This window comes from Dermacentor silvarum, chromosome 8, assembly GCF_013339745.2.
Source record: "Dermacentor silvarum isolate Dsil-2018 chromosome 8, BIME_Dsil_1.4, whole genome shotgun sequence".
Taxonomy (NCBI): domain Eukaryota; kingdom Metazoa; phylum Arthropoda; class Arachnida; order Ixodida; family Ixodidae; genus Dermacentor; species Dermacentor silvarum.
The window spans coordinates 43,586,699-43,614,609 of record NC_051161.1 but is presented as its reverse complement, the minus strand read 5'-3'; the positions used below and the strand labels follow the sequence as shown (position 1 = coordinate 43,614,609).

The 27,911-nt window shown below is 48.0% G+C and overlaps 1 protein-coding gene and 1 long non-coding RNA gene across 2 annotated transcripts in view; one reads left to right on the top strand and one right to left on the bottom strand.

Moving 5' to 3' along the window:
* Positions 1–25,978, top strand: part of LOC125939766 (uncharacterized) — a 292,339-nt gene extending 266,361 nt beyond the window's left edge. Inside the window, exon 4 of the long non-coding RNA XR_007463141.1 lies at positions 25,894–25,978. This is a non-coding gene — a long non-coding RNA (uncharacterized LOC125939766). The remainder of the gene's footprint in view (positions 1–25,893) is intronic.
* The window catches only part of LOC119461109 (protein sister of odd and bowel), a 425,754-nt gene that overhangs the window by 291,526 nt on the left and 106,317 nt on the right, over positions 1–27,911 (bottom strand). The gene's annotated exons all lie outside the window — the stretch shown is intronic.

Below are 27,911 nucleotides of genomic sequence, written 5' to 3'. Positions count from 1 at the left end.
AGTCAGAGAAGAGCTACTCGGCGCCGACATCTACAACACGAGAGCGTGTGTAACACGGAACGCGCGTGGACGCGTGTGCGCGAGGTCTGACGACGCACTGCTTCTGCCAATGTGTGCCGAGCGAGCAATTAATATAAGCCATTCTCGCCTCGTGTTCCCAGAATAGGCAACTTCGCTGTACTCGTGACACTCGCGGCTGTGATAAACAATCGCGAATCTTTATTTTCGGGTTTTGCGTGCGAAAACCACGTGTTTTTTCAGGCACGTCGTTGTAAGGGAGGGGAGGGGGGGCTCCGGATTAATTTTGACCATCTGGAGTTCTGTAACGTGCCTGCACCAAATGCACGGTGCACGAGAATTTTAGCGTTCCCCCCTCATCGAAAAGCGACCGCCGCTGCTGTAGGATCGAACCCGCGAGCTCGTACTCAGCAGTGAAACGCCGTAGCCACTGAGCTTCGACCGCGGATAATCGCACATCTTCTGTGCATCTGCGCACGCTATCGTATACGGAGACGCAGGGGCTGTGTACTGCATGCGTTAGGGAACAGTGGACAGCCGGCCACGGTCAGAACAAAAGATACGGGGGTCACGACGAAGGCATTCGCTCAAGGCCGCCCAGGGTGCTATAGTTCGCCTCCTGCGAACTATAGATAGGTAGGACAAAATAAGAACAAGAGCTTGGTGGCGCAGCCCACCACCCCGTTTCAAAGGGGACGCTCATAGCCTCCATGCATCCATGCGGTCTACGGGACTGCGAGATGGGCTGCATGTTATAGTAACGTGCGCCACCTCCGAATTTCGTGCGCCAATTTCCATTTCACTGTCATGTTTATCTCTTCCAGTTTCCTTAAATCCCTCTCTTCTTTCCCCCCGTGAAGGGTAGCAAAACCGGACTTCTTCCTGGTTAACCTCCTTGATTGCCTCAAAACGACCAAAAGACGGTATTTGAGAGAAAGAGAGAGTTTAACGGAGATGTATTTGACAGTTTCCACAATAGCAACCAGGGTCAAATGTATTTGCAAACGGGAACTGCATACCAATTTCGGCAGTTCCAAATCACTCGATAAGAACAATTCTAGGCGGACCGACACTGTTATCTTTATCCTCGCCAGGCTACCGTAAAGACAGCTACTGTGTCTGGAACTCAGAAATGATCGTGAATGAAGATAGGTGGTCGTGCTTTGCGCAGACGGACACGTTGAGTGAAGGTCCCGGAAATTTGGGCAACGCAAGTGATTTCTTCTTGTCAGTGAAGAAACTTTCTTTGTAAATTGACATTGCAACGTTACAATGTTTGCATAACATGATCGAAGTGAATGGTTCAACGTGACCAGAATAGCACTGCACTTCGTAATTTTCCGAGGCCTTTCAGGTTCGATTGCAGGCGCGATGCTCTCGTCGGATCGAGCAGGTTGCGTGAAGAGAAGGAAGAGGATTATTCTCGTGATTGGGGATGACGATGACGATTGGATGAGAGCGAGATAGGGAGTATCGAAGGCAGGCAACAGCGAGTGAAAATGGTTGTGCAGACGCTTCCCACAGATGATGCATGGCTTCGCGAAGCGGGGAGAAATGGTCCCCTCTTCGGTCGAAACAAACCGTGAGACGCTGGTAAATAAAAAAAGGACAGAAAAACAAAAACAAGAGGGCAGAAAGAAATTGTTACGCGTGACCCCTCCGACAGCTGATTATCACGAATTTCGTATTAGCGCCAAGAACAGATAAAAACGTACGAGAGATAGGGAACGAAAGAAAACGGTGCAGATGCCCCTCGCTTGCTCGTATACAGAGGAAGGAAGAGATGACTGTTGCTGATCCAGGTGTTGAGGATACTCGCGGGAAAAAAAAAAGTACGCGAGCATTACACGCCACTTCGCGAGCGACCGCTATATGCACCCCCACCGACATCCCTCCTCTCGGCCACCTAAAGCTCCCTTCGCAAGAGGCAGTCCACAAAGGACGCCGCGCTGACTCCACGCCCCGTCGTGCTGCGGCTGTGGTGGCTAGATACACCCCGTGGGGGCCAGCAGAGGGCGCGGACTCCTTGAATGGCGGATCGTGACTCCGGGATCTGCGCTTGGCGTTGTGCGCACGTACGCTTCTCTGGCACAGAGCGCGCTACTATGAGATGCTGGCGGCCGGGTGTCCTCCAGTCATCATCCTGCGTTCCCAGCCGGCGGTTATAAACTACATTTCCTCTACTTTGTAATCTTTTTTTTTTTTTATCCGGCCTCATTATCGATTAGACTCGGGGTGTGTACGTTGTGATTTCGCGCGCTCTCTCATTACGAAAGAGCACGTTGGTGAAGCGTCTGGGGGTGACGAAAGCCGCTGTGTGCGTTGCGGCAACGAGTATAACGCTACCAGTGACGTGATGTTCAAGGGCGTAAGAGTTACGCCGGATTTACCCACAGGAGGTCACAAGCGAAATGAAATAGTGATGCGTGAAATCATTCCAACTAATCACGCATAGCCGTTTGTTTGGCTGCTCATGATCGTATAAGAAACATTTCACAGTAGTGTCGATGTATCGAAATGTTAGAGGAGCGAAGATAAGGGGCTCTCAAGGAAACTTATGAATTAGAAGACGAATATATATAAGAATGAGTTAGCCCTGTTAGCGCTGGAGGTCGCACCCTTCTTGACTATTAGGGTTCCACCAAAGTGAAAGGCGAAATCAATTTTGTCCTTTCAAACCATTTTTTGTAATTGGTTGACCGAGAAAGCTATTTTTTTAAAGCTATTTTTTGAGTAGCACAATGGCTGAAATTCTCCTCCTGATTTTGAATTTGTAGCCCAAACTGTGGCGTCAATTACGGGACAAATTTTAGGGTATTTTGAGATACGTTGGTCGTCTTTATCAAAATAAAATTCAAACATGTTTTAAATAATGGCCATTTACTTAGCCTCGAACAGAGGCTGGCCAAATATATTTACAGGAAGCTGCTGCGTGAATGTCAACTTGACATCCCCACCCCACTTACTTTTTAAGTTTCCTTTTCTTTCTTTCTGTCTTTATTTATTTCCTTTATTTTTCTTTTTTAGGTTCGCAATTCTACATACACGCTAAAACTGACCTATTTGCTTTCGGATATATAGATAATATGCTCCTTTGAACGATATAGACAGCTAAAAGAAGTTTTTCTGTCTTTTTTTTTTCGATTTGGTTTTTATTACTGACCGGTATGTTAAGAACATGAAAACCTCCGTTGTTTTCTTTTTTTAATACCACGGGTTAGATACTATGATTGCTCGAATAGAAACCAGCCAGTCTTTAAGAAAGAACAGATCGAAGAAATATAATTAAGATATCTCCACATTTCAAGTTTGTCCCCTCTGATATTCCATGAGACAATTTTGTTTTGTGTGTTTAATACAGGATAAGAGAGAGGGAAAAAAAAAAAAGACAGAGAAGACAGGGATGTTAACTAGGAAAGCATCCGATTGGCTACCCTATGCTGGGGTAAGGGAAAAGGGGAATAGAAATACAGAGAGATGGGGGGAAGGTGGTGAACGTGTGCACCTGCACCTAAAGCACTACACAGTCAAAGGCACTCGCACAAGCCAGCCAATTTCAAGAAGCACGTAAGTGTTTTCACTGCTTTCTGGACCGCTGATCGGTGAGGACGGTGATCTAGAAGTGTCTGTACGCTCAATGAGCGATCATCTACTTGCCTCAATGCATTGGACATTGATTGTCATTGTATGTCAAATCGAAGACGAATATATATATACGAAAGAAGAATGGAACGGAGGGGCTCGATTGTATTAGTCATAACCACATAAAGCCAACAGACAACGAAATATATATATATATATATATATATATAAGCTTTATTGGTATGCTGGAGATGTTAGCCTGGCTGATCGCCTGACATGCTACTCCAGCTGCTTGGTGATTATTATGATATACACAATGATAAACGCTTAAACAGCACATACAGTCACGCACACAAACATACACTCTATAGAGATATTTACAAAGTTTCGCTAACGTTTGTGGCCCGCAAGAACATCAGCAGCGCTTTCGTGGCTCGTAACGCGCAGGTGGTGCTGTGCCACGGGCCGCGAATGTGCCGCAGTTCTAAGCTTGAATCCCGTTGCAGATCTATAGTGCTTCCTTCAAAGACGTAGTGGCAGCAGTCACACAGAACATGTTGCAGGTTTTTAAGGACGTTACATTCAGAGCACATTAGCGAGCCTGTCAGTTGAATCTTGCACTTGAAGTAGTTCGTGTTGGCCACGTTGAGTCTGATGCAGTGAGGGGATGTTTGTTCGTGCCTATTGAGGCCTCGCGGCATGCTAAAGTCGCCATATGGATCGATTTTATATACGGGTCCATAGTACTGATGGCTTACATCTATTCAGAGGGATCACTGTAAATGCCAAGCGTGCGCAGACGCCAGTGTCGCTGCGCCTTTTCTCGAGACGGGTAGATGGACCATTTCTCTCGAAGGGTCGTGTCCAGCTTTGGCAGCACAGTCAGTGACACAGTAGGTGGTCTATGTTCTCCTCACAGCCGCAGACATCATATGCAGGACTGTCAGCCATTCCAAATACTGTTGAATAAGCTCTCATGAAAGCAACTCGCAACCACAACCAACTCAGAAGACATGTCTCGCGTCTGTGCAGTCCAGGCGGAAGCCCGAGTTTTGGCGAAGGGTTTTGTGCGTGCAGTCTGGTGAGCAATGTATTTTAGGTATCCAACTCAGCTAACGAGAATGTGAGTGCTAAAAGGTGAAGCTGCCGCGCAGCGTCTGTTCTAGGGAGTCGAATCGGGACGGAGTGGTTTTCTTCGTGTGATGTTCTGCAGCATTGTCTGCGTCATCACTTCCAGTGACACCGGAATGACGGCGTAACCATTGAAAAAGAACTCTCGTGGCCTTTTTCGGTCAACTGGGTGTTAAGTTTCTTGATTTTCCGCGTTACTTGATCGTGAGTTCCATATCGATGGAACGACATTGTAATCCCGGCTTTGAGCAGCAGAATACTGGCCAATTTTCTGGACTTTCTGTATCGATCATCTAAAGTGCACTACGGAGAGCCTCCTGTTCCGCAGCTGTAGTCGTTCTGAAATACGTAGTCGGAACTGCTGGGTCCGCCCTCTTGTCGGTATGACTACAGCGCAGCCGCAGCTGGTCGATGTAAATGCAGGATAAAGTGCTAAGTGAAGAGTTCACGTGACTGCCTTGAGATAACAGTCCGACAACCGTTTACAAGCGGACCTATATATCACTTCGTTGCTCACCGCGCATGCGCTCTATTAACCTGTAATATTCGTACGCTTAGAAAGCTGTTGCATACACGCTCCCCAAGATTTCACCAGTAAATACCCGATCTTAGTGCTCTAATGTCAGTAAAATACACTGGTGTATTTACGAGCTGATTGCCGTAAAACGAAGGCCGTGAACTCAGAAGCACATGTGTACGCTTGTACACGTGGTGTGCCACACCCGTACTGGAAAGCGTTCAAGTTATACCATATAGGCGTGGTATATACTCGAGTCGCAGATGGTTCGTAATTGCGGTAGCTCGCGAAAGCGGCAACACTTGAAAACGGGGTTGGCCACCTTTCTGTTGAAGGACTCTGGAAAATTATTCCCGGGGTGGGACGGGGACCAAAGCGTACACACGTCATCAAATTGCTCTGGCAATTGCTTACAACACCAAGTAAAGGAGCGATAGCGGATACGGTGTGCTTACGCCGCGTGACTAAACGCCCTTTTAAGACAAAGTTTTACGAAGAAGTGTTTCGCACATTTCGGCTTGCGTGCTATACACGGTGCGCCTTCTCTCCATACGACCACCAAAAACACTGTACCGCGCCCGTACGTACAGGCACAAAATGTTGCGCAGCGTTTTCAGTGATGCGCGGAAGCTCGTAACATCTTGCGACCTTTTAGTGGCGTATATCAGACACACACAGTACATGCAAATCAGTTGCCACTGGGAGAATAAGGAATTCTTCGTGCGTGACGAAAATGACAAAGAGAAGGTGACATGACGTGTTGCACGTGGACAATTTTTCTTCTCGAAACGACACAATTTATCTCCTTACGGCATCTTTACTGAAGAGCGTGATACACCCGGCGACGTTTAGTAGTGGAACGTCAGCGGTTACCACAAGAGCGCCAAATTTCCTAATTTCCTTCAATTTTGTGTGTGTGTGTGTCTTGTCTTGTCTCCAAATACTAGCTTATGCCGACTACGGGGGATTGGCCGAGAAGCAGGTGGTTAGTGAGTGAGTGAGTGAGTGAGTGAGTGAGTGAGTGAGTGAGCGAGCGTGCTTGGCTTGGCTTGGCTTGGCTTGGCTTGTGTGTGTGTGTGTGTGTGTGTGTGCGTGTGCGTGTGCGTGTGCGTGTGTGTGAGAGAGAGAGAGAGATACATAATGGAGTTGTTCAGTCAAGATAGAAGATTCTTTCCCGTCTCTCCTTGTTTCTTTTCTATTTGCTCTTGCTTTTCTTTTTCTTGTTTTTTTCCTGTTTTGTTTTGTACAGGGTGACACTGCTAGTGATGGTGGTTCTGATAATGAACTGTTGCTTTTTGCTTTTTAACGTGCGTGTATGGAAATGACGCACTATAGTGTACCACAATAACGTAAAGACCGTATATATATATTACGATTAAAACGTCCTCTGGCATGCATTTCAGCTGCCTGTTGCTGCAAGCCACTTGCTTTTTCCACGGCGATGTTATCGTTTGCCTCGCGATCCAGCTAGAGCCTCTTCATTGCACGCAAAACGCTAGAGGAAAATCTGTAATGCAACACATCTCCTTCGCCGCTGCAATTACTGCGTTTCGTGCGTAAATTGTACGTACATTTTGACTACATTTATCTTCATTATCGTTAGTCCGTTTATATGACCGCTGGCTTCATTTACAGCACGTCTTAATTACCACCCATCGACAAGGTTTTGTTTGTTTTGCTGTCCTGACATAGCTGACATATAGCCTTGAACGGGACGGATAAAGGAGAAGAACCACGCAGAAATTATATTCCCGGCTATCCTTGGTAACATCATCGTTGTCAACGTCTGACAATTTTCTTAGTTTACTGTTACTCTACCCTTTTTAACCAACTAACTTTCGTGTTTCTTTACACAAAACTTCTCAATTTGCTTTTCTAGTTAACTTTAAGCTGCGATATGGACGTCGGAGTAGGATCTCCCTTAGCTTGCTTGCTTCATTTTCTTTTCATATAGTTTAGTGAGTAAAGGAATATGTTTTGTCAACTCTACACCACCTTGCAACAGTGCGATCAGTTTCAATAACTGGGCTGTATTGATTTGGTATACGAATATAGTAAGGCAGGTGAAATCACGATGATGGCGTACCACAGACATGAGGCCCGCGCTCCGGCGTTCATGCTTGCTTTTGCGGTGACGATCGTTTCTCGAGTAGCGTTTTCTTTGGTTTCACGCGTACGCTGTTCTCTCTCTTCACACTGTGTCGAAAAAAAGAAAAAGTAAAGGTGCGCGTTTTCACGTTTTTCCCCTTGAGCTTCGCGCTCGCGTAATCGCGCCGTTAACAACGCCTGACGCGCGTTACACCTTACCTAATCGCAAGTGCTCCTCTCGAATGCGTGATCTAGATGGCTGCAGAGATCGGATGGCGTCTGGGCATGAATATGAATGCGCGCGCATTCTTGGCAAGCACGAGCAGGTACGAATTATATAGCGCTCTTTCCAAAACACGTTCCCCTCACACTGAGCTATAGCTTTGAACAACCGCGAGGAGTTTCTGATAAAGCAAAAAAGATATTTGCATACTGCCGCCGGTTTCCACTTTCCGGAACCTTGCGTATATAGGAGCAACCTTTAATTTACGATCACTTATGCGTTTGACCACCACGTAACTTGAGGCTGCCTGTGAAAAATGCCGCAAGTCGAAACTTGGCGTTAACTATATAGTAGCCGATAGTTTCAAGCACGAGCTTTATTACTTGTGCGAAAAATTGTGCGAGGGGCGCCCTTGTGCGTGTACCCATCGCATGTATACTTTTGCGTCACGAAATGTTCCACAGATTGAACCCCTTGTGGCATCCTATCGGTGTCTGGAAATGCTACCCTAAAGCTTTCTGAAAAAGATGTGGCAGTGGACAATATTCTGTGAGAGCCCTTACGTAAGAAATGCGGCACCGGAGGCTCCTCTTTGAGAGCATTATGCTGCAGTAACGCGCTCGCTATCAATGTCCGTTGAAACCAAAGATAATTGAAATCCGGTAACCCGATTAGCTCCCTTCCGCAATCTTGTTCAAATGAGCCAATTATAGGCACGTGTATTTCAGTGGCCTCTGTTTTCAATGCCCACTGAAAGTGAGCGTGTGACTGCGGTGTTGTTGTTGTCGTCGTTGTTGTTGTCGTCGTTGTGTTGTTGTTGGTGGCGGTGGCGGTGGTGGTGCGTTGTTGTTGTTGTTGTTGCTGCTGCTGTTGTTGCGCATATGCGGACGACGTATGCATATGGGCATCTGGAGCCACCCGTCCCCAAGTGCATGCTGGGCTTCAACGTGCAGTGACAATCACAGTTAAGTATCTGCGGCGTCAGGACCTCCAGCTCTCAACAAAGAAATGTTCCGTGATTGCATTCACGAGGAAACAATTGACCGGGTATCACATAATCGTTAGCGTAACAGCGATACCTGCAGTAACGCACCACATATTCCTTGGCCTAGTCATAGACCAGGAAATATATCTTGGTCAAGACACGTCGCCGCCGTGAAGTCAAAGCTGAGGAGTTTCATTCACGGCCTTATCCGCGTCGTTGCACGAACAAGATGGGGGCCCCTCAGAGTCATTATTACTCCAATTGTAACAAGCACTATTCGTAGCACTACTAAATGTGAAGCCATTACCCTCGCTTTCCCCCTCGCAGTATCGGCCCAACGCATGACATCTGAGACTCACCCTGTTGGCCGGGAATGTTTGGTTCCCTGTAGTTATTAATCGGTGCGCGCACTTATTAGACTACCCTACTGAAGCTCTGCCTGAAGATCAGGAGCACTAAGACCTACCGCGCGCTCTGACATGACTATCACGCGTTGGGCCGATACGTTTGGTTTCAATCGTGTCTCGCAGTGCTCTCTCCTAATTATTTCCTTCCTCCATGATCTTCGTCTCCAGCGGCAATCGTCGCCAGTGCAGAAATAGAGAGAGAGAAAGAGAAATACACATGGGAGAGAGAGACAACTTCAACACTTTTGGTGAACACGAACAGAACCATGCAGGCAGTTCTATATTCCAAGTTTCAGAGCAAAGGCTGACGGCGAATTTCGTGTCATCGCGACGGCTGCCTGAATTGAATAGGGCGGATTCCTCCCTCGATTCGACACCCATGACAACCGTACGTGGTTCACCGCGAGCCACATGCGTTGCGTTGATCTCTTGTCTACAAGCCAGGCAACCAAAAAGAAAATAATAACAGAAAACAGCTTCAGAGAAGTAATCAGTGGGACAGTCGTTCATCATCCCAGGCGTCCTCCCACAACTGGTTATTGAAGCTCACCGCGATGCTATTTTTCGAGTCAAAGGCTGGCTTGCTATAAATGCAAGACCTGGCTCACGGTTCCTGTTCGCGTGTGCGCACATAAAGAGAGGCGAGGATTTGGCCGGCACGCGACGACGGCGCGCCGTTTCGCGAATCATTAAGCGTCGACGCCGTTGCGGCCGTGATGAAGGTCGAAACGGCTGTATATACGGCGCATCGGCCTAGGTCAACAAAAAAGTTCTCAACGCGCGCACGGTCACCTTGCCACGTCAGGGGTCCCGTCTCGGAGACGCATCCGTCCCTCTCTCAATCGCTTTCCGAAACGGACTTGAAACGCATTCAAGCGCACCTTCGTGCACGTCGCCCCCACAGCAACGACAACAACAACAAAAAAGGCAGACGCCAGGACCACCGTTACACATAAAGGCAGCGTCACCAGACCTTGAGAAGGAGAAGGAGGGGTTAGGTGATGCAAGCAGGAATGCAATGCAGAGAGAAAGAGGGGAACGTCATTTTTGCTCGCCTATTACGTTCGCAAGAAGCGCCGCGGTCTTGGGAGGCGCGCGCATTCTGAAGAGAGCTTGCCCCCCAGGACTTCCACCTTTGAAAGACCCGGCCGCAGCCGCCAAATACCCGACCCTTCGAAGCGACGCGGTATAAACAAACAGTATAGAAAAGAAGGTTACCGCGTCTTCAGCGACAGAGGAAGCCCAAAAGAAGCGGAAAGCCCCGTCGGGCCGTCATCGGGGAGAAGCGGCGAAGACATTTGCCACGCGAGCGACGTGTTGAAAGGAATTCAAGAGAGCGGCGACGCCAGCCGGGAGCTACAGCGGCGGCTGCATGCGACCGCGCCGCGCATCATCCGCTCGCTCGCGCGCGTGGCACCGAGCTCAGCGGAGACGGCGGCGGCAGCTTTGGGTCGCGCTTTTATTTATTCATCGCTGCGAAGAGCAGTCAGCCCTCCGAGATGTCTCTTCTGGCGCAACTGCGGCTCGAAAAAAATAAAAAATAAATAAAACGCGCGGCTATTGGGGCTCGGCGATTAAAGTTTCGCTACGCGTCGCGGACGTTCGGCGCGTGCGCTTCTCGCGTCGCCCGCTCCTTTTGTGAGGCGGCCGCAGAGGTAATCGTCGACGCGGAGACGCCACAAACAACACTGCAAGACGCCGCCGCCGCTGCCGGCAGCGTAGATACACATGGGCGGGCGAGAGCACCTTGAAAGGGTGTTTGGAGAAGGCCTGTCGTTCGACCGCTCCTCGAAGACAATATTTTATGCCAGACCAGGCACGTGCCTCGCAGCCCACCCGCAACAGCTACCACCACCGATCGATGCTGTGTGATGTAAGCGTAGATCCAATCGCTGTCCCTGGCAGCTCGCACGCCCCTGAGTGCTTTCGTGCCACGTGTGATCTACGTCACAGACGTCCCCTTCCTTTTTTTCTTTCTTTTTTTCTGCTGTTTCCTGCGGTTTACGTGTCAGGACATTATCGAGATTCTCTCGAATGCGGTAGGTATCTTTATAGAAGGAGGCGTGCATGCTATGCTGACCCCAGCTTTATTTCGTTGAGAATTTGCTTCCCACTTGCATCAGTTGCTGTCCTCCTCAAAGCGCTTCCCTTCTCTTGGTATCCATTCTGCGGGATGATGAAGTTAGGAAATTTGTAGGTGCAAGTTGGAATCAGCTAGCGCAAGACAGGGGTAATTGGAGATCGCAGGGAGAGGCCTTTGTCCTGCAGTGGACATAAATGCAGGCTGTTGTTGCTGCTGCTGCTGCTGCTGCTGCTGCTGCTGCTGATGATGATGATGATGATGATGATGATGATGATGCCTCAGTTTAGGGAAGGGCATGTACCGACCGCACACGAAGCGGACTGTTGTAAGACAGTTGCAAGCGTTTGACTTTTTGACTGGGTACAATTCCAGCGTTTACCCTTTTCTGGAAAACATAACTATAGAAACTCGGCGATTGTGCCTTCTCCTTATAAATTTGTGAAGATAGAGAGTGATCTTATATTCAAACACGTGTTTCAGAGTCGTCTGCTCCCAGAAGCAAAAGGGCCAATATGCTGGCGAATCCTCAAAGAGTGTGCAAGTTACAATTTGTTCGAGAAACGCTATTTCTGATCAAATAAACTGGCCAGTAAAGCCGCACTTGTCCCCGCTATTCTGAGAGCGCTGTGCTGCAAAAAAAAATAAAATAAAATAAAACGGCAAAGCCAGCTGCACCTATTATTACAATGCATGTTGCCTTTTCATTACACAAAGCTGTAAGTAAAACCACGGACGACTAAATTCTCAAGGGGCTGAAATATTTTGATGTCCCATTTTAACTTTTCGAAAGGATCGACGAACCAGACGACCCTGAAACGATACATTAGACATTAATATTGCGATCTCACACTAACAAGTTCTTAAGTATAGTGGTCACTGGGAGGGAGTGTTCGCACAGATTGTTTTTAATTTCCTTGAAGCAGTTCAAGTAATATTGAAGTCAGGGTCTTCTTTGGCGACCTTAAAATGTTTGGAATACGTGGGGTCTGGGTGTCTATCTGGCCTCTTGGTGAAAAAAACGGCCCTTGCGCGCCTCCAGAGCGTCGTGGCGAGTCCCAGGAAGTATCAAAATGTAGGTATCAACGAGACAAGAAGTGAGAATTAGCCGCAGAGTAGTAAAATTAAAAGTACGGGCGTAATTAGCACCAATAAAGCAAAAGATTAACCACATTCCACTATAGACTGCATTATCTATGGGATCGGCCCATCTTGTCTCTTGGTCAAAAAAAGACAAAGGCTTGTCAACCAAAGTCGACGCGAAAGAAGACAACGTCGACGCACATGTGCGTAAGAAAAAAAAGAATGCGAATGATAGAAACGACACGAATAAAATAAATGGATTGATGGTGCGTAAAAAATGTAAGGTCTGACATTTGACCAATTATGCAATTTTTAAGTATCCCCCCCCCCCCCCCCCTGCCATCCCCCAATTTCAGTACATATAAGTACATATGCCATTTACGTCAAACCTTGTCTTCCTTGGTTGACACGCCTTTCTGTTTTTTCAATCTTTAATGCCTCAACTTCTTACTGTTTGTACTTGAGTGTTTCGAATTGATAGGTGGAAATAGCATTGATGTATGCTTACAGGGCTGACGTTCTTCAAGGGTATAGCGAACCTTCCTCCTTTTAACGCTGATGCGTCGAAGTTATCTCAAGCTCACGACCGTGTTCCTTCATGGCTTTTCTTTTTGTGCAGTTGTGCGATGTGTGCATACTAAATTGATTATGGGATGAGCTTCGCTGGCGACGCTATCGCACGTGGGCGCTAACACGACTTAAAAGACGCTTAGTTCTCAGCGGGAGGCGATCGCACACCGCTCGCTTGGCCAACAGCGCGGGATGAGACGATTGTAGAGCGCTTGGTTACGCAATCGGTGATCTTTCGCTTGAATGGCCGCGCATTAATCGAGAACAAAAATCTGAGAGACAGAAAAAAAAAAGGAAAGCAACCCATACGCCTCCTTTTCCTGGGTGCTCATTTATCATTACGTAACATCATGACTCTCTCTCTCTCATCAACACCCGCGTCACGTCCTTAAGAGCCAATGTCGGGGCAGTGCTATCAATATAGGCGCCGCTCTTCTTGTGCATACGCAAGGCAAACCGGATCATTAACGCTATAAGGAACGGATCGGGCTGCCGCGCTTAATGGTTATTGCTAACGCGCGCGAGGCGGATCACCGCAAACCCGTTACCATGATCCGTGGTTCCAGTCGTCAGCACATAGACGCCATGCTACAGAACTTTTCGTTAAGCATGATACTGTAAGCGGTCACGGTACGCTATATATAGACTTAACTGCGTCGCATATCAATTTCGACAATTCATCTATATGAAGCCGGGGATAGTTGAAGAAAATGATGTTGCCGATCACATTTAGCGACATGCATCGCTGGATTGGATTCCTTCCATCGGCGACCGTCACGCGACACAGTTATATGCTATTTGTCCCGGAGCGACATTACAGCCTCGACAGGCTCACAGAGGTATATAAAAGGCAGAAATTGCGCCGCCTGAGAGTGGTGCTATACGGTCAATCTGCGTCTTTATACTCTGCTCATTGTGCGTGGAGCTCAAGGAAACGCCGCCTTGCCCTGAAGAGTACGTCCATCTATCGTCTTGGCGTATGCATGCATATTATAGCAAGGCAAGCTACATATTTCCCCATAACGTTCATGGTGCCTCTTGCGGTAACACTGAGGCGATTAACGAAGGCAAACGACGCTGATACCTTCCTTCCCGGCGCCGTTCGCGTGCAGCGTTCTGTTCCTTATGTACCTTCCCGAGTTCTCTATAGAAAATACATGACCTCCCATCACCACATTATACTCGGCGAAACGAACCTAATCATGGTGGCGTCTGACATGAATTCGACAGGGATGGTGCTTAAGCTTGACACGTGCATGTGTCGATGTTCTCTGGTCCTTGGCCACACAAAGTTGAACGGAACACTTATACGTTCTGAATATTGTAGCACAAGGTACATTCAGTTACAGCGTTCTGTATTTATATGAGATCACTAGGTAGTTTTTTTTTTTTGTAACTACGCTTATTCGCCTCAGTAGATCATCTTTTCGTCGAAACGAAAAGCTGCGGAACCAAAATGTAACCGATTGCCTCGTACTCTGCACCATATTATCATAGCGGATGAATAGAAGAGGTCGAGAAGCTCACGGTAAGCAAGTAGTCGAGAAGGAGGTGCATATATACAAGTTCACAACGTTGTGGCATCTCTAAAGCCGTGCGTCTAGCCCAGTGGCTTGAAGAAAGGCTATAGCGATACTTGTAATCAAGGCTGCGCTGTTTGCATTTGGCCAAGGGCCCAAAAGAAACTGGTCTGATAGCGGCCTCTTATTGACGCTTGCGATGGAAGAGACCAGTTGCAGTCGTTCTTGTGCATACGCGGGACAAATGCAAAACATGTGATCAAGTGTTCGTGGCACCTGACGGTATTCACAACTTGGGCTAGTATCACTGCCACCTATAAGATGTCTATAACGCTTGGTGAATGCGACACCAAGGCGAATCCGGTGCACCATACTTGTTTGGCTTCTTTTTATATTGTGAGGCATACGGGGGAATTTCATTTCTGGGTCCCATTTATGCACTCGTTTGTGTCGTCGATCTGGTTGGGTCCATTGTTCCAACGTGGAATTGCGTATTACCCAATGAAGCAGGGTGCTTGTGTCTGTTCTTGAGGACGCAATGCGTACATCAGAAGCATTATTTAAAGCAGTTTTTGCTTCAACGTCTGCCTGTTCATTCCCTCTCACGCCACAGTGTGCAGGTATCCACTGAAAGGGGATATTTTGGCCATTTCTGTTTGCATGGTCGAAATGCTCTGTAATTTCTAGAGCTGTTTAATAATATGGGACCCGTCTGAGGACGCAGTCAATGGTTTGAATAGCTGGCTCGGAATCGCAGAATATCGTCCATGCGTGAGGAGGCTCCTCGGAGAGAAATCGAAGTGCCTCCCGGATTGCAACAAGTTTTGCGGAAGTTGATGTTAACCTATGGTCTAGTTTAAACCGCCGAGCGATCATCATATGTGGGATGACGAAGGCTGCAGTGGAGGCATACGGTGCGACAGATCCATTGGTATAGAGGTGCACAGTATCTTTGTACTATGTATAAATGTGAAACAGGTAAGTTACTTGAAACCAATGGAAGGACCAGATGACCTTTTTTTTTGCAGACCAGATGATCTGCAGCCTATAAGGAAATGTTTAGGCAGGACCAACGGAGGTGTTCTCGGAATACAGGCGGGAGAAAATCTTGACGGTAGAATATTTTGATTGCGCGATACAGTCCTTGAAAAGCTGCAACCTGGGTAGGTGGCAGGGTTATCTGTGTGCATTCGAAGAGGCTCGCAGAGCAATTAGTATACAACAATAAAGAAGCACGCGCTTCCGCTATTTTTCCATTGGTTGAAGGCATCGTGGTATAGGTCCAAACATGTGCGCAGTGCTTGAGCTTGAATGCTCTCCAGCGTGCGCACACAGCTAAGTCCCATGCTTGAATAAGGCTTCACATTCAGTTCGCTTGCCAAGGCTGGCTGCGTTACGTAATTCTCTCTCGTAGCTTGTAGCATGTGTTAGCCGACACTGTGAGGGGGAAAGCGAGGGGAATGGCTTCACATTGAGTTCGCTTGCCAAGGCTGGCTGCGTTACGTAATTCTCTCTCGTAGCTTATTTTAGCATGTGTTAGCCGACACTGTGAGGGGGAAAGCGAGGGGAATGGCTTCACATTGAGTTCGCTTGCCAAGGCTGGCTGCGTTACGTAATTCTCTCTCGTAGCTTATTGTACCACGTGTTAGCCGACACTGTGAGGAGGAAAGCGAGGGGAATGGCTTCACATTGAGTTCGCTTGCCAAGGCTGGCTGCGTTACGTAATTCTCTCTCGTAGCTTATTGTAGCATGTGTTAGCCGACACTGTGAGGGGGAAAGCGAGGGGAATGGCTTCACATTGAGTTCGCTTGCCAAGGCTGGCTGCGTTACGTAATTCTCTCTTGTAGCTTATTGTAGCATGTGTTAGCCGACACTGTGAGGGGGAAAGCGAGGGGAATGGCTTCACATTGAGTTCGCTTGCCAAGGCTGGCTGCGTTACGTAATTCTTTCTCGTAGCTTATTGTAGCATGTGGTGGGACGATACTGCGAGGGGAAAAGCGCGGGGAACGGCTTCACATTGATTTCGCTTGCCAAGGCTGGCTGCGTTACGTAATTCTTTCTCGTAGCTTATTGTAGCATGTGGTGGGACGATACTGCGAGGGGAAAAGCGCGGGGAACGGCTTCACATTGATTTCGCTTGCCAAGGCTGGCTGCGTTACGTAATTCTCTCTCGTAGCTTATTGTAGCATGTGTCGGGCGATACTGCGATGGGTAAAGCGCGGGGAACGGCTTCACATTGAGTCCGCTTGCCAAGACTGGCTGCGTTACGTAATTCTTTCTCGTAGCTTATTGTAGCATGTGGTGGGACGATACTGCGATGGGTAAAGCGCGGGGAACGGCTTCACATTGAGTCCGCTTGCCAAGACTGGCTGCGTTACGTAATTCTCTCTCGTAGCTTATTGTAGCATGTGTCGGGCCGATACTGCGATGGGTAAAGCGCGGGGAACGGCTTCACATTGAGTCCGCTTGCCAAGACTGGCTGCGTTACGTAATTCTCTCTCGTAGCTTATTGTAGCATGTGGTGGGACGATACTGCGATGGGTAAAAGCGCGGGGGAACGGCTTCACATTGAGTCCGCTTGCCAAGGACTGGCTGCGTTACGTAATTCTTCTCTCGTAGCTTATTGTAGCATGTGGTGGACGATACTGCGATGGGTAAAGCGCGGGGAACGGCTTCACATTGAATTCCGCTTGCCAAGACTGGCTGCGTTACGTAATTCTCTCTCGTAGCTATTGTAGCATGTGGTGGGACGATACTGCGATGGGTAAAAGCGCGGGGAACGGCTTCACATTGATTCCGCTTGCCAAGACTGGCTGCGTTACGTAATTCTCTCTCGTAGCTTATTGTAGCATGTGGTGGGACGATACTGCGATGGGTAAAGCGCGGGGAACGGCTTCACATTGAATTCGCTTGCCAAGGCTGGCTGCGTTACGTAATTCTCTCTCGTAGCTTCTTGTAGCATGTGGTGGGACGATACTGCGAGGGGAAAAGCGCGGGGAACGGCTTCACATTGAATTCGCTTGCCAAGGCTGGCTGCGTTACGTTATTCTCTCTCGTAGCTTCTTGTAGCATGTGGTGGGACGATACTGCAAGGGGAAAAGCGCGGGGAACGGCTTCACATTGAATTCGCTTGCCAAGACTGGCTGCGTTACGTAATTCTCTCTCGTAGCTTCTTGTAGCATGTGGTGGGACGATACTGCGAGGGGAAAAGCGCGGGGAACGGCTTCACATTGATTTCCCTTGCCAAGGCTGGCTGCGTTACGTAATTCTCTCTTATAGCTTATTGTACCACGTGTTAGCCGACACTGGGAGGGGGATAAGCGAGGGGAAGGGCTTCACATTGAGTTCTCTTGCCAACTCTGGCTGCGTTACGTAATTCTTTCTTGTAGCTTATTTCATTCCTCCGTGACGGAGATTTTCGATCAGACCGATTCTTAAATTTCGCTTCAAACGCCAGGCGTAATCCGACACCTTTCTGCTGGGCGTCAATTGACTACAGCTTGTTGCGTTATGCTGCTGTAGAGTTATGGCATTGCTTCTGCGTTCAAGGTAGCTAGTTCGATTCCGGGCGCGGCTGCCGCAAAAAAAAAAGTAAAAAAAAAGAAAAACCACTCGTGTACTTAGTTTTAAGTGAACGTTTACGAATCCCAGGTGGTCAAATTAATCCAGAGTTTCCCGAGTACATTTCAGTCAGCCAAAGGTTGTAGTTTGTAGTCAACATATAGCCACTTTGTATAGTTTTGCATACAGTACTTATCGCAAAAAACACGCCTTCCCAACCACCCCGTCTTCCCTCCCTCCTCTCCTCGGTAGTGCCGCGTTTTTTTTTTTTTTTCTCGGCTACCTACAAACCGCTTCAATAACGTTTGATTCAATGAATCAATTATCGACCAAGATGACAATCCTTTTATTCGTGACCACAGCGGCCGCGTTGTGATGGCTGCACATGTGAGAAAACGCTCATGTGATTAGTCTGACTCAGCTGACCAAAATTTAGCCCGCCAGCTTTTCATTATATGGCTTACCTCAAGGTACGTCCTATGTGCGGACTTTGGGCACAGAAGCGCTGCGAGAACCAATGCACAAGCACAGTTATTTTTTTCCCGCTTGGCAGCTTTCGCATTGTTCCAGCGATATGTACGCGTCTATACTTTTGCTTCTTCACACCTTGTGGACCAACCCAACGTTCATAGTGCTGTAAAACCAGCGTCTGCTTTCTTGTTTGTTTTTCATGGTGCTTCACGCACATTTTAGAGCTCTGCCACTCCATGCATCACTAACTCATCAAAAAGAAAAAGAGGAAAGGAATCTGGGATTAATTTCGGCTGCCTGCAGCGACTGCCTTAAACACACACGCAGGTCCCGTAAATATGCGGCAGTCCAGCGATATCTGGCTAAGTATACCGAGATCCTCTGAGCCGCACCGACCTAGGAGTGGCGCATACCGATGATCGGATTAGGCCATGTACATCGCGCACCGTATAACAACGACAAATGTAAACACGCACCGCCTTCTCTCTGTCGCAGCTTTTTCTCTTCTTTCTCCTACTCTTTTTTTCTTCTTTTCACGTAACGACACCGCTGCATATAGCTCTTACCAGAATTTTTCTTCAAAGGGCAGCGCGCTGTGCTCGAATCTCATAATCTCATAATCAGTTGAGCCGTCAGGCAGAACAAGCGTGCGCTCCGAATTAATCCCTTTCGCTCGCGCCGCGATTATGATGCACAAATAAAGACGGCTCGCGGCAGCGTCGGGGTAAAGCAAAGATTTTATAAATCAAGCCTCCTGGATGGCGTGGCTTTCTCAGATTTATTTTCCCCCCCGATTGCTGGCGCGCTGTATGCCACACGTTTATACGTGCGCGATAAAGTGTATGGCCAAGCGTGGGCCGAGAGGATTGCTCCCGCAAGAGTTCCGCAGTTGCGGGTATAATGTTTACGGTCGGGAAAGCGAGGTAGCGTTCACTTCGTGCACTGCAAGCTCAGCGCCCGGTGGGCGCGCGGTGAACGAAAGACGACGTGTGTTTGTGTGTGTGTGTCAGTGTTGTCGAACTCATATATATACAAGCGATGGAGCGCCCCCCCCCCCCCCCCCCCCCTACTGCCGAACCCGGCATTGCAGGGCGAACGTGATGTGGTGGACTCTCATTTGCAATTCGTATGCGGCCGTAACGTTTTAATTGACGACGCCGCCCAGGTGGCGCCAGCTTCGCGCGCTGCCGTCGCTAGGCGGCGCTCTCTTTCGTCTTCTCCGTACGACATCTGTGTGTAAGCCTTGTAAAGCTATTGCGGCCGGCGCCTTTGGGAAAGCGACACGCATGCCAAGCTGTCGTCTCTGTCTTTCTTTTCGTTCTTTTTCTCCTTTTTTTTGTTTTCCTTTTCGTTTCAAGGCTGGTTATTGAGGCGTTTGAAGCGAAGGCGTTGAGGAAGACGTCCGTCGCAGACGCGACCGCGCATCACTGTGCCCTTATAAGGAACCCTTGACTTCCATGCCGCAGTGAAAAAACGCATTAACCTCAGTGCTCTGCAGGGAAGATAAGATGGAGCGATCAGTTTGCTGCACACGTGTGCAGTGATGGCATCTGCGCGTGCAATGTGCAGTGCAGTAAACGTCACATATCTTAAAGTTTTTTTTTTGTTTTGTTTTTTCGGCAGCTACTCTGTATTGCTTGTCTGTCGGTTGCAAAGTTGCCGCGCAGTTTTGCGTATACCTGAAGTATTCATGGCTAAGCAGCTTGGACCAGCAGCTTCGTAGCTGCCTAAGAATGAAGGCGGGTGTTGCAAGTGCTTCAATATTTACATTCTGGCAGTTATAGAGAAGCCTTAATTGTGATAATATTGTCATTATATATAAAAGTTTCTATCATGTAAATAAAATAACCGGCCGTACCACGTCCCAAGGTTTTTACTAGTCTATGCCAACTATACAACAAAGAAAACAGTTGCCTTCAAAGCGTGGCACTAGGGTCACTGTAACCACGAATATTAGGGAGATTTATAAATAGCGTATACCCGCTTATAGCGAACCCCAATAATAGCGTCAAGGGCACTGCGCCTTCTCAAAAACGGGAACCCGCTTAGTTCTTTCGTACTCTTTTTGTGGTCCTTATTTTGGGACTCCTAATTCAAACAACCCTTTTGTATTAGCGATGCAGGTTGGTGGATTTGCGGAGTAATACAGCAGTAATCGCCTCATTCCGTCTGCCCTGAGACATGCACGGGTACTTTGTTTCTCGGGTTCTGACGCGTTCCCGTTGACGATAAGAGCTCGTGGGAAAGAGCGGGAGTCACAGTGATTCAGGTGACCGCTCATTGGATCATACATCAAGTGAAAGTTTAAAAGAAAGCATAGGAAATGAATCCGTGAGAGACAGACGCATACAGAGATAAATAATTGACTTGATTTGTTTTCTTTATTAGGGTTCAGTTAAAACAATAGAAATGGACGCTTGATGTTTGAGAGCCGATGACCAAGGCAAGACGATCTGTGTCTGAGGCTATGTATTCCAGTCGTTGTCAACCACTGGAGCGTGCATGAGACATCTCAGCTTTTTATGTATATTTTGTCAAACCTGTACGCGCTCAGGTTGCCTTCCTCCAGATGCCTGACTATAGGTTATTTAGGGAGTTCTTGTGGTATGTCGTAAGTTCCAGCGGCCTGGGGAATGTAAAGAACTTTAGTACTCAACATCCAAAGGTGTGGAGTATCAGGAGTGCTACGGGAACCGTACCACACAACCAAACTACATAGGTATATATAGCGAGGGCTTAGAGTAGCCTGCATACTGCTGGCGAAGGCTGTGCGCCTCATGAAAGTTCCAGGACAAATATAGTCAATACGCAAACCCAGGTACTTAGGAGGTGCAACGAAAGATGCATATATATAGCTACAGCAAAATCTGGTGCTAGCGGTTAGTGAGGATTCGGCACACTATATGTATGCGCGTATAATAGTATAAACGCGGTATTTTTCTCGAACGTTGAGCGAGACCAGATAACCTCTCTGTGTTAAGGTAGAGCCAACCACCTTGTAGCTATGCCAAGCGGTTTTATGTGGCACGTTCGAAGCAGTTGGCGCCTATCTCTGTGGTAGCGTGTGCTCGGCTGACACGCAGGGGAACTATAGGGTCGTATCCTGACGCGGAATGGAATTTTGTTGCTTTTCCTGTTTGGCGGCTGATATTGGTTGCATTCGACTCTGCAGGTCAATTTGAGCCTTGGAAGGAAGGGCCTGTAACTGCTATCGCCGTAATACGTATACTGCGCGAGGCTTGAATCCTTCCCTGAGCGTACACTATACTTTGCATTGCATTACTCGTTGCAAACAATTTCGTTCCCCTGGCAAATCCTGCCAACGTGCACAGTCGCGAGGTGTACGCGCTGCTCGCTGCATGACATCACGCGCCTCTACGCCCCCTTCTGCGATGTTCTTTTAATTGTTTTCCTTTTCTCTCTTTTACCGCGCGCCACCGACGCCAAAGCCGTTTTTCATGCCCCAGACACCGCGGCGGGTCTTCGGTGCCGAGTTGGCAAGAATGTGACGCATCCAAGACCACGGCGGGGGTCCCGCGATTAAGGCACGCCTGCACGAAAGCTGCACACACGCTGCCTTCGCCACATGGCTTGGACGGCAGCCGCAGCGCAGTCTCTCACAAGACGGGAGGTCGCAGCACCCCGTCGGAGGAAAAGCACCACGTCGCCCCGACCTCGCGGTCTCGTAACTTATCTTTAACGCTGCCGTAAAGCGGTCCGGAAAAGCAAGGGGGTATACGAACGAGAGAAGCATTGGGCGTGAGGAGGGGAGATGTGGAAGGGAAAGTCGCGCACGTTTACCTTCGCCGGACGCTTTCAAGACGTCGGTGGTCGGAAAGGGACTCTTCGCTGCTTCTTCGCACAACTTCAGCGAGCGAGCGAGCAAGGGAGAGAGAGGAGACCTTCATTGGGGTAGACAAATTTATCGGAGCCGAACGGATTGCTCGCTTCTTCGACTTCCGCCGAGCGCTCTTATTCGGTGTACACAAAAAGCGTATACATCGCGGTATATATGCAGGGGGCAACCGCCACGCCGCGGTAGTAAAGAACGTCGACGTTGTGGGACTGAGGTTGTAACTTCACCGGAGAGACCTCGCATGTGGCCATGCGCGCGCGTGCGCGCGTCACATGTAAGCTATACTGCGCTGCCGGGCGTCGGTTTCGATAACGAGTTGGGCGGATCCCTTCTTTCGGGCGCGTAAGTCATAAACTGCGCCTGCTCCATGCTCGACGCTCCGCTCTGTGAAGCAGGACTGACTGAGCTTGTTTTCGAGCGAGCTCGCTTGTGTGTGATCTGCGTGGCAGTGGGGCGCGGGTGCGTTTCTTCCGAGAGTTCGCATGAAACCGTGGAATGCCTTGTTTGAACTCGGCTCCCCATGTACCATGCATCTGTTCTTCGCTATATTAGCCGATTTCCTAAAGGAAAGCATAGGGAGGGCAGAAAAGTGTTTATCATTGCTTCTGTACAACCGCTGCCAGTAAACACGGTAGAAGAGGTTTAAGGTGATCGATTTGATTTAAATAGCAGAGTACGTTAGCGTAAGAAGCGTCTCGTGAGTTCTTTGGGGGAACGTCGACGTAATTCGACTGCAGGAATGCGAGACGTGTGACGAGAATTCGGATGTGTGTCGGTAGAAAATAGGTTTAAGGAAGTTTGCGAAATATTGCTGGAACTGCACAGGCGGTGACGCCAGAGAAATTTGTTCAGGCTGCATAACCTTGCTCCTGAAATATTGTCATGGACTGAACAGTGCGGAAGTAATAGCGTAAGTTGTGATATATACATGTCTGGGCAAGGAATCGGTGAGTGGCTTTTGTAGCCTGGCGAAAAAAAAAAAAAATTGAAAGCAGTCTACCTCCCTATTCGACGTTGCGTTCGGTGTGAGTGATGTTCGTCATCATCAATCTTACTCTCTACATCGTTCTGTTTTACCTACCTACCTGTAATGCTTTACGTTTGTTCTAATGTTTTTAATGCGAAGCACTTATAGGACCACTGCAAAGGTTGTCATCCTACGTCCAGCGGGCCGCCAAGTAACCTCAGTTGCATAACAAAATAATACGTGTTTTATGGTGAGATTTAAACCAGAGTCCCCGAGTGCAGCAACTCTGTGGGCGACAGCCCAATAAAGTGAGAGCGACATAGCAGAAAGCACTTCAGTGAGAATTCATGCGAACAGTTCACAAAGGCTCACTTCGATAAACGAATCGTAACACAGCTGCCGCACACGAATACAAGTTCAGTTCAGCCAGTGTGTGAAAAGGGAATTAAAAAAATAATTAAAGTAAACTAACAAGAAAGTGTGCCGTGCTTTGTGAAGCTGCAGTCTTTGTGGATTTTTCCCGCCCTTTCTCTCCTCAAGATAAATAATTTTTTTATTGATTAATGGAGTGATCGAAAATATAAACCGAAAAACAAAAATAAAGGAACTTCGTTTCTTGTCTCCTGTCATGTAAAATTTGTTTGTTTCTACGTTTAGTAGTTTGATGCAAGAAAGGGAAAATCAAGAGAAGTGGGTGCCGTGGCATATTAGGGCACTGTCTTACAAAGCAAGAGGAATTGCATGGGTTACAATTCCTGAGGCTTCAATAAATGTTTATATTTTTAATGCGTTAGCTTAAGGAGTGTCAAAGTGGAAAAAAAGGTGTAGGTGAAGTATGAGAAGCCATTCACGTGGTCCACCGTCATGTTGCACTTCGCTCCTCGAAGAGACAGGACGTGTTTCGAGTGAGCTCCTTAACAACATTTTTCAATGGGATGAACGCAGTTTAAATCATGGATCCGAGACCTCGAAGATGTGCGACGTATATAATGCTGACGTGTTTATACCGCAGTTGCCACTAAATCACCACTAATGTTTTTTTTTTTTTAATCTCTTTTTGCCCACGTTTCTCGTGCTCTAGTTTTGCAACGCAACTCTCACGCTCTCGCAGCTCTAGACCATAATTTGAGTTATGATATAAAGCCCCGTAGGCTTTCACTTGATGTCGCAGAATACCGAAGTACCGCCACGGAGACTTAAGCTAGAAAGTAGTTCTCCTAAAGACAACTAGCGCTTATAGCGCAAAGTTCGATTCATTTCTTGTTCTAGCTGCTTCTCTTAAGGGGGTCTTAATGTCCTTACGTGAGATAAGAGAACGATCATTGTGGTTTAGTAGCATGCGGACAATTTCTAAGGTTTCTACGAAACTTTTGCTACACCGCATCATTACCGAACGGCGCTCGAAAATAGTCAACCCTGACGTGCCATCATTTTCTACACACCTGTCGTGGTTGCTAGTAATGGAGTATCGGTAGTGAACACGCGGACACGATGTATGACACCAGCCGCAGTGCCGGGCCTTCAGTGAAGAAGTATGCAAGAGCTCTGGAGTGCTTACATTCCAAAACAAAGAGGGTACTGACAACACTTTTTGAGGGAGTAACTGTTGTTTTCATATTTGACTCGTGACGAGAATACGTCAGGGCATTCACTCCCCTGCGTTCGCATTCCGATGATTAAAGTACGCAAGGACGCTCGAGCACTTGCGCTCCAAGAACAAAGGAAGTGTTGACACCTTTTGCGGGAGTAACTCCAGGCTTCATATTTGACTCCCTTACGAGAATACGTCAGTACATTAACTCCATTGCGTCCGGTTTCAGATCATGAAGATTTGCAAGAACTCTCGCGTACCTGCACTCTAAAAACAAAGGGAGTGTTGACAACACGTTTAGTGGAAGTATACCTGCTAGGTTCACATTTGAGTCCCTTTACAAGAATACGTCACTATACGTTCACCGCTCTTGTGCACATACCAGATTAGATGCATTTCATGGGTACGTATGACAACTCCCGAAAAATAGAGGTAAATATTAAGGGCGAGGACTGTTTTTGCAGCAAGTGCTGTTACCAACACTGCACTTGTTTTTAAAAATGTGTGTCATTTGTTCGCATGTTAATTAATGCTAGTTAGTCAATTAATCACTACTGATCCTTCCAACACCGAGGCGTCCCTTGGGACGTCAACCTCCAGTAATTACTACGGCACTTTACCATATAGCACAGGAGTACTGACATAGACGTACGTCGGATGTGTCCAGGAAAAACAACATTCGCGGTGACGTCTAGTAACGCAGTCATCAACCCTAATTCACTAGGGACGTTCTCTTATAGCACAAGCCTTCTCCTAGACAGAAAAGAAATAAACAAACAATACAGACATATAAGTAACTTCATGAAGACTTTTGTCGTTGCCGGCAAGTTGCCGCCAGCGTATAAATTGAACATTGTCGCTGCGATAAGACTTCTGTGCGCTTTCTGTCAACAGAGTGTCACAAGACGTCACTGTCTGCGCCGCTGTTTGATTCTTTAGTGCTTCCGGTTATTCTGGTGCCCACTCAAGATAGTACATGTGCTTCAGCTGTCTGTATTTCGTTGTACAAGTTCCCTGGCTCGCATACATAGACGAGTAAACAAGTGTTTCTCTCTTCAAACGATGCTTATAGTGACAGACGAAAACTTGGTCGTTGTCTTTTTTTTCTCTCTCTCTCTCTTTCTCGGCTGGCAGCAGGGGGCACTGCATCCAAGTAGCTGCATGCTTGTTCAGCTAGAAGTTATCTTTTGTTTCGGTGTCCCCATTCTAATTTTTACCTTTGCACAATCTTGTCTTTCCAAAGGACTGCCCACGGCAAACGCGCCCACACAGGTCATTGTGTGAATGTACAAAAGGACGCACGCGTGGAGAACTCCAGAGGGCAACAGGTTAGTCTCTTCCTTCAGCTGCAGTCAGGGGAGGGGGCACGTGTATGCATGCACGCGTGCCAGCAAGAAGATGGCATGTTTGTGGCCGCATAACTTCTGCCTCGTTTCTCCGGGCTCGGGCCGTTAGTCTCGCCGGAAAGTGAATGGGCTGCCTACGCCCCCTCTTCCGCGTATTTCTCGGAAACCAAGCGCGTAGTGTGTACACTATATGCCACGAACTGGTTTCTCGACGATTGTGTATGTTTAACTGTACGCTAGATCGGGACTATAAGTCCTTGCTCTGCTTTTTCTTTTGTTTAGCACTTTAGTTAGCACGTGGCGACTGTTCTGTTATCGTATACTTCGCATTATGCGGGAATAGCTCAGACAGTAAAAAAAAAAAAAAAAAATAGTGCAGGCTTGCTCTCGTAAGTCTCAAAATTTGCTAGCGAGCGCGACATTCTTTGATGTTCGTGTGCGTTGTGGTTGTACTAGCAAACCAGCGAACGTTAGGTCCAGGGCTGTTTTTTGTCCATGTGGCATTGAAATGAAGTGTATAGGTTAATGTATAGGCCTTGATTCCCTGCAGGGCCGTTCATCAGCTCCATCGAGGATGTTAATCAGAGTGTTTATCTGCTTCGACGGGCTACCGCAATTTTGATTCTTTCAAGTAACATAGACTTTCATCATGGCGGAGACTATGGCGGATAGTTCCTTCAGAATGCAATATGGATGCTCTAAGGAGGAGGAGGAGTGCTGCTAATTGCTAGTTGACTAAGCCTACCAAAAGCTGCCGGCAGTTGCTCCACTCGAGCGCAATTTATTAAATGCGGTAGAGCCTGAAGCAAGTTACAAAACATAGAGGGATGTATAACGGCGAGGATGGAATTTGAAAGGAAATCAGTTACGCGCTTACATTGTGGATGAACTCTTTACTTATATACATTGATCATATATTCGTCGTAGCGTTTATCTGTGCTCTCTCCTGTTAGTAATATTTAAAAATGATTTTTAGCACATTAGTGCGTTGAATATCCTGTTCTTATGCCTTCATTATCACGTAGCAAGAAATCTGTACCATCTTAGGGCTTTTACTGTAAATAAAAAAACGAAACTATCGTAAGCCAGAGTTAAATAAAACACTTCACAACGTTCTCCCTCGCCTCTTTTAAGCACAGATGGTTCCGCGCGGCTGTTTGCCGCTCACGTTAAGCCAAGTTGAAAGCCAAGTTGGTCGACAGGCACAACGCAGACGGATCACCAAAATTCTCGGCCGCACGTACCGCGCCTCTCCGGGAGCTTTGGCACGAAGCTCCCTGTGCGGGGCGGGAGCCCTCATACAACTACGAAGGGAGAAGAACATCGCGGCGGCAGCAGCGTGCGTTGAAAGTCCGCGGACTCCTTCAGTTAAACGAAGCATGCAGTTAACACCGCTCATAACCCACCGCTGTTCTCTTCGTTAGAGGCGAGAACGACCTCTCAAGGAACGGCTTTGCCGACGCCGCCGCCGCCACCACCTACCGCGGTTATGGGTTCTGTTTCGCGGTCTCCGAGCTGCTGACAGAGTCAGTAGATTAACAGCCGGCCGGATACAAAGGCTTCTCTAACCGGGCAGGCGTCGGCGGCGCCGAGACATTTCTCGTCAAGAGAGAGAGAGGGGAGATAGAGTCGCGCGGCCTTGTGCTTCGTGGAAGGCTTGCCGCTTTGCCCGTTTGCATGGGTGCCGTATTGTCCACGTGGAATCCTCCGAGGCTGCAGGATCGCGGTGCACGCGGTAGTTTACACTCGCGGCAGGTATGCATCCGAGGGTTTGTACACTTAGATTCTGTCCCGCGCTAAGCTATGGCGGCTCCTGAGGCCAGGGAAAGGAAGCCGCCCCACCGAAGACAAGTCTGGTGTGTCCAAAAAACAACCCCTCCCCCCCCCCCCCTCCCCCATCCCTTTTTCTTCTTTT